The 7,931-nt window shown below is 31.8% G+C and overlaps 1 pseudogene; it reads left to right on the top strand.

The window, feature by feature from the left end:
• Positions 1 to 3,734: 3,734 nt before the first annotated feature.
• LOC120149382 lies at positions 3,735 to 7,913 on the top strand (annotated as a pseudogene).
• The last annotated feature ends 18 nt before the right edge of the window (positions 7,914 to 7,931 follow it).

A 7,931-nucleotide genomic window follows, 5' to 3' on the forward strand; every position in this document is an offset into this window, starting at 1 on the left:
CATTTATTCCGTTTGCAATATGATCCCTCAACTTAAACCACCGTTAGAAAATAAGGGTAAATTATATAAACGGTCATTGAATTTTTTAGGCACTTGAATTTAGGTCTCTCAACTTTTAAAACTTGCAAAACAATCCTCAATTTCATTCTAAACCCCAATTTCCAAAGTAATTCAATTTTATTCTAAACCCTAAATTCCAAAATAATTCAATTAAATTTTAAACCCCAAATTCTAAAATTCTTCAATTTAAGGTTTAGAATGTAATTGAATTATTTTGGAATTTAAGATTTAGAATGAAATTAAGGTGTTTTGAAATTTTGAACATGAATTTACTATTTGACAATATTTATTTCAATATAAATTTGAGGTTTGTTTAACTCTTTATATCAATTTTGAATAACAATATGCATTGATTAAACATCCCGAATAGCAAAATGGAAGCACTCTATTTGGTATTTCAACTTCCCATAAAACTCTGCTCATTTCTTCAACTTTTGACTATATGAAATTCGAAACACTCATTTAGAGCATTATGATTTAAGTACCACTATGTTCTTGCATGCTATTTTTTTATCAGATTTGAGTACCTAACCCTTTAGTGCTTTACAATACGATCATTTATGATTCACCTGAATTTGCTCATACATTGATCATTTGTGATTTAGTAGAATCAATGGTTTAGAATGAAATTGAATTACTTTGAAAATTGGGGTTTATAATGAAATTTAAGACTGTTTTGCAAGTTTTAAAAGTTGAGATACCTAAATTCAAGTGTCTGAAAAGTTCAATGACCGTTTATATAGTTTACCCTAATTTTCTAATAGTGGTCTAAGTTGGGGGACCATATTACAAATGGAATAAATGTTGGGGGACTGTATTATAAGTTTTAAAAATTGAGGGACCTAAATACAAACTTCAAAAATATTCAATGACCATTACTATACTTTACCCTAAAAATTAATAAATACAATAAAATAAATTCACTACCGAAATTACTCTTCTTCCCCACCCCAACCCAACCCAAAACCTCCATCGTAATTTTTTTTTATTCTGGCATTGCTCTGGAATGTAAAATGGAAGCTCTACAAGCAGTACCATCCTCCCACTCCATTCTCTGCAAGACCCTAAACCAAAAAGTCATCATCATTTTCACCTTTGCAAACACACCAATGCCAATTGATACTCCAAGAAAACAATTTCAATCCTCCAAACAAAAACCCAAACTATCATCTAACAATGTCAAATTACTGCAATCATTTACTCCTTCAATTCATTTTCCCCCTCAAACACCCCAACCTACTCTCCGTAGATCTTCACGTCGATCTCTCCAGTCCTTAGCTTTGAAAATCATAGACGAAATTCTAGATCTAAAATGTAAGCTCAACGAGGAGGATACGGAACACCCATTTACTTCTTTAACCACTGATATATTTATGTCCTAAAACTCCAAACTTATTTCATGGATTCACCCTTTTTCCGACCCTGAAATCCTTACCCAAAACCCTTTTCTTTCATCAAATCTTCATCTCAATTCTCAATTTCTTAGGAAGTATGGAGATTGTAAAGGAAGGTAGAGGGAGATTGGGATACAAAATGGAGAAAGGAAAAACAAAAATGTTGATTAAGGAAAAGAAAATTTACCGCCAATTTTCATTTTATATTGCTCTCTTCTCGTCCTCAGTGGTTAGGTGTTTATCCTCTCTTCATCTTTGATAAAGTTTGCGATTCCAGAACTACCAGAACTAAAAAAAAAATACGGTGGAGGGTGGGTGGGGGTGTAGAAGAGGGCATTTTTGACATATTATAGGTTTTATTTTTTAAAATTTATTTTTATTTATTCAGATAAAAAAAATTAAAACTAAAAGGTAACGTCGTGTCTTCAGCTTAGTCCGTGAAATTTTTATTTAATGGTGTTAATTATTTGAGATAAATAAGGTGTTGTTTGTTTACTGCTGAATAGAATTATTTAGTGTGTTTGATTCTCACCTCAGAATGAAGGTTGTGTTGAATGATTCAGTAAAATATTTGTTGAATGATTCAACATAAACCATTATCAAACAACATGTCACATTCTGAGTTAATTCATACATAGTCTTTGAATCATTCATGTCATTTAATCATTCAGCGTTTAATCAAACAACTCCTATATAACGATTTATACTTGAAGTGTAAATTGTCTCGAAAAATATTTTAGATAATAACTCGGTACAAATAATATAATTTAGGCGTAATGGGATATTTAAACCTAATAATAATTTTAGTGATATTTTAAAGCTAATTGAATCACAGTTTACAGCTCATCATAATGTAATTTTAATATGTATTGTTTTACATGCACATTATCTTTTTGAAAATTGAATTAGAATCTCATTATTAATTAATAGGAAGTTCTACAGTACAATACTTTTAATAAATCATTAAAAATAAATATTATCAGTTTTGTTATTATTTAAATAATAAAATTATTTAAAATATTAATGTTTTTTAATATTTCTGGTAAAGTATTCAATAATAATAAAATTGATAGAAAAATAACTAAAACGTCCAATAATAATAAATCCGGTAGAAATAATAATGTTTCTAGTAAATTTTTATTGATTTTATTATTTAAATAATAAAAAAACCGATACCATCTTTTTATAATCATATATTAAGACTGCTGCACGTGATCATTTATCTAAATTAAAAGATTTAACTATTTGAATGAAGTATCAGAATATCATACTCAATAGCATTTTCAGAACCGAATTTGGATTGCTTTATAGCCTGAACAATTTGGTCTATTGACGGACATAATTAGTCCAACGGACGGTGTTAGGGTAATCAAATAAAAAACAAAAGTTTTTTTAAGCTTAATATAAAAATAATTGATTAGGTTAAATTTAAAATTAATTTTAGGTGTTTAAAGATTTTTTTTTTGTTTAAAATAAGCACCTAATATTTTTAAAGTCACTATTTTAGAGGTTCGGACCATAACCGATGTTAAAAAACTCTATTAAAAAACTCCATTAAATAACACAAGTCATGTTCTAGTAATTTTAAGATTTTTATTTAAAATTTAACGAATTTATTATATTTAAAAAATTCTTAATTTTCTAAAATTACAAAAAAACTTTAAGTCCCTAAAATTCTTAACTATAAACTTACCTTCTCATTTGACGACCACGATCGTCAACGATGCCCTTGACATCTTTTTTGATTTTTTATCATCAGTTGATATCATCGTCGAAGTTGTCGTGTGTCACAAATTCCAATGGATTTTAAATTTTATTAGGTTTATCGTTGATTTTATCGTCTTGGTGTGATTTAAGGGTGACTGTTCTGGGAGCAAATGATTGTAAGTAGAGGCATATTAGGTTGACAACAATGGCGGCCGACGTGGGTATAAAATTGAAATTAGAGTTTTCAAAATTTTGAGATTTTTTTAAATATTTCTGAAAATTTTGATTTTACTAATAATTTTTTATTTTTAAATAAGTTTTTAAAATTACTAAAACATAACATATATCACCTATCAAAATTTTCAACAACAGTTATAGTCCAAACTTGGGGTAAGAAACATTAAATATTATTTTTAATGAATTTTTAAAATATTTAATTTTATATATAATTTAGTCATATTTTTTGCAATAAAGTTTTTTTATGCTCCAAGGAGAAAAGGAAAAACCTTGAAAATATGAAATAGCCACACTTTCTAAAGTTAACCTATTGAAATCGCATAAACTTAAAAAAGAAAAGAAAATCGTTTCTGTTGTTGGATTGTCGATACACGTCGCCTTCCATACTTTCTGAATTCAACCCCAAAAGGAGAAGAAATCGTTAGAAATTCTACGTTTTGGTTTCTCTGATTCATGCTCTGACTCGGAAAACAGAGACCGAAATCGTCCCTGGGATCCAGGATTCAAATTCCTCGGGTTAATCATATACGAATTATAGCATACTCAAAATTAGGTTTTTTCTTAATGATTGTTTTAGATATCTGGGGGAAATATTGTGAGAAGGGGTCAACTTAAAAAAACTGGAGGTTTAGCGATGTTGGGTCTCGTTCGTTGTGGCTTTGATGTTGAAAGATGTTCCTTTCATTTGGCTGAATGGCATCCTTTGGAATAGTAAAGCTGATTAGGGCTTCAAGCCCCCAATCCTTCTTTTTATTTTCAGAATCAGGTATATTTTTTTCCAAACTGTTTTCCCGTTTATTTTTATTATTTTTAATAGTGTAGCATGTATGTTTAAGTTACTTTGAATATTAACCTGAAATTTCCTTTGGCAATTTCTTGATAGGCTGCCTATTGATCTTAGCTTATGCTCTCTTTGCAGGGTTGAGAATCATTCTTCATTTGTAACTTACTACTTTCAAGGTTTCAAGTGTTCTGATGTTTAGTAACAGCTTTTCATTTGCTAGAGCAATGGGCTGCTTTGGTTGCTTCGGCTTCACAACAAAGCCCAAACAATCCCGTAGGCACAATTGCAGGCCAAATTTTCAACAGTCCCAGGAATTTTTGTTAGATGAAAAAATAGAAGAAGATGATGAAATAGAAGAAGATGATGATTTCTCATATAATGGTGATGTTACCTGCACTGTTCTTGGAGATGAGGCTGAATCTCTAGGTCGTGGCAAGCGTACTGAAGAGTTTTTGAGATCCAAACTTAGCAATGGATTAGCTTGCAGGCAGTTTCCTGTCAAGGAAACCAAACATGATTATTCGGTCCGAGGCAAGCATTGAAATGAATTATTTCACCTCATTGTCACTAAATGCTATTGTGTATGTTAATATTGTTGTCTTGTGGATGTGTGTTTCCAGCATGTGAAATATCTTTCCTGCTTTACTCTGATTATACAAGTAATCTTCATTTCATTGTTTCTGGCTCTTATGCTTATGAAGTTATTAAAAAACTAGATTCATTTTTCAGGATGAAAATGGGAATAAGATGATTAATGAGTACTTGCGGGAATATAAGATTGGTTCTGGTAGCTATGGAAAAGTGGTAATGATATTATTGAAATTAACTTTTTACATGATTTTCATAAAGGATTCAAATGTTAACTATTTTGTTTGCTTTTGTGGCAGGTTCTTTATCGAAACAATGTAGATGGGAAACAATATGCTTTTAAGGTTGGTAGCTTGTTTCAGTGGAGAAATGTGTTTTCCCTTTGAGAATAAAATGGCTGTAACAATTGAGAACAAATGCTTTCTGGCAATTCAGTTGCATTTATTTGTTTGGCAACATAGTTTTTAAAATTCAAGAAACATTTGGTTCATTATGTTCTTATAGTTATAGGTTAAATTTGGTTTCGTGTTTTTTGGATCTAGTCAATTTATGCCAAATTAAGTTCATCTTTCAATCATGGATTGTTTTTCATTGAATTACAGGTCTTTCATAAGTCTCATTTATTAAAGGCAAGAGTTGGTCCATCAGAGACTGCAATGAGTGATGTTCTTCGTGAGGTATTGTCTGGATAGTTTGTGGAGAGAGCTACGTTAATAATCTACTGTGGACATGTGAAGTAATTATTATTATATTGCTGAGTGGTCATACATATCTTATCCATTTCCCTTACAGGTTCTAATCATGAAAATTTTGGAACATCCCAATATAGTTAATCTCATTGAGGTGATTGATGACCCAGCAATGGATCAATTCTACATGGGTATTTATATTTCCTTTTTTTTTTCTTCTCTTCATCTAGCAGGTGATGTGTTTAAAATATTGGTTGAATTAGCTTTTCTTTTTGTTCAGTTCTTGAATATGTGGAAGGCAAATGGGTTTGTGAGGATTCTGGTCCTCAAGGAGGCATTGGAGAAGATACTGCAAGGAAGTACGTGCGGGATATAGTATCTGGGCTTATGTACCTCCATGCTCATGTATGATTTAAAAACCATTTTATTTTGCTTTATTTCGTTTATTTTTTCATATTTTCCTATATTCTATCAGGTGTGTGTGTTTTGTGAGTGATATGTCCTACTAAATTCATGTTTAGATAAATATGATAGCAGTTTTTTATGAACTTGTCCAGAGAAAATTTTCACCTGTGCTGCTCTTCCTAGTTTGTGTAAAACACAAAGAAAATACTTAAGAGTCAGTTTAAAGAAACATCCTAAAGAAGAGAGTTGCCTAGTTGTGAATTGTGATATCTATGATGTATATTGCAGCATATTCCTGCATGTCTGATTCTCCGTCTTTTGATATTTCTACGAGGAAATTGATTGATCCAGAAAACTTCTAATTTTCTGTGGTGTATAATTTCATTTCTTTGAGTTTTACTTTTTTATCCTTAATACTACTAGCATAGAAAGTTTTTGCATGCTCCCATTTATTTTACATTTTATATCCAGTGTCTTGTTTCCTGTGACAAACAATAAAATCATCTGTTAATTGGTGTGCTTGTGTGGATCTTTTCTTTTAAAAACAGAATATGTGCATGGCGCTATTAAACCTGATCATTTCAAATATAATATTAGACTGGCAGTTAGTGTAACTGTGTCATTTTCCTGTACTTAACCTGTCATAATTGTGTTTAAGGTTTATGTTGTATGATTTGGCACATCGTATATTTGTGTTATGTTCGTATTGTGTAATAACCAGGTTTATGTAATATGATCTAAACTACAAATTTTATGAATACTCTTTTTCTTATGCGAGCTAGGTTACTTGCACTTGAATAAGGTCATGCACATGTACTTGATAGGTGGTTACTTGCAATTGCATTAATAAGTTTAGTGCGTAAAAGATACATTTGGCTCATATATGTTTAAAATGATTTGGTTGAATTTTTTAACAGAATTTATCTGTGTCTGATGTTATTCGGTTGCAAAGTAAGTTTTACAGTTGTTTTATTTTTCAGGATGAAAACGATGAGCTTCGCCGTTCTCCTGGGACTCCTGTTTTCACTGCACCTGAGTGTTGTTTAGGTCAGTGTTCGGTCTGTTAGCTGAAACCTATACTCTAGTTTTGGAAAAATAATTTGAGAGCATAATATGCGTTTGTTTTTAACATGTTTGAAATCTATCGACAGGTTTAACATATCATGGAAAAGCTGCAGACACGTGGGCTCTAGGAGTTACTTTGTACTGTATGGTACTTGGACATTATCCATTTCTTGGTGAAACACTACAAGATACGTATGACAAGGTATGGGATTTTCTCACTGTCTCTTTTGCATCTAGCCATGCACGTGTTCTTTCTAGTTGCTCTTTTTTTTAATCTCTCCCGTGGCCAACGACAACATGGTTCGTTTTCTTTCTGCAGATTGTTAATAACCCTCTAATTCTGCCAAATGACATGAACCCGGCGTTGAGGAACTTACTCGAAGGCCTTCTTTGCAAAGGTTAGTGAAATTGTCCTTTCTGAGCTCAGGGTCCTTAATACCCAACACAAATGTTCATCTGCCCCACCACGTATTTCTCACATGGTTGTGCCGTTCTGAAACTGTGAACATTTTTTCAGACCCAAAACATAGGATGACTTTGAATGATGTAGCAGAGCATTATTGGGTTAGGGGAGAAGACGGACCGATCCCCCAGTACTTATGCTGGTGTAAGCGAAATAGCTATTATTACCCGACGGAAGATCTAATGGCAGAAGCGGAATTCACTCGGTAGATTATACTGGCGATCCCATGAATAAAGTTCTTATGCAAGAGCACTACAAAATTATTTGTCCTCCCTCTTACGATATAGGTAGTGTTTAAATATGCAAGGATGGCGAGAATGAGGAAAGCTTGTCTTTGGGTAAAACAGCCCAATGATTTAGGATTTGCATTCACATCACATGTCTCAACTAAAAGTGGTGGTCAATAAGGACTAGAAGTTACCATAGGATCTTATCATTATAATCTGATGGTTGTGAAATTTTGATTGTGGCTTGATTTTTCTGTTTATTCACCCTATTTAGATTATCATGAAAGTAAACATCGTATTATTAGTTGCATT

This window comes from Hibiscus syriacus, unplaced genomic scaffold, assembly GCF_006381635.1.
Source record: "Hibiscus syriacus cultivar Baekdansim isolate YM2019G1 unplaced genomic scaffold, ASM638163v2 tig00002793_pilon, whole genome shotgun sequence".
Lineage (NCBI taxonomy): Eukaryota > Viridiplantae > Streptophyta > Magnoliopsida > Malvales > Malvaceae > Hibiscus > Hibiscus syriacus.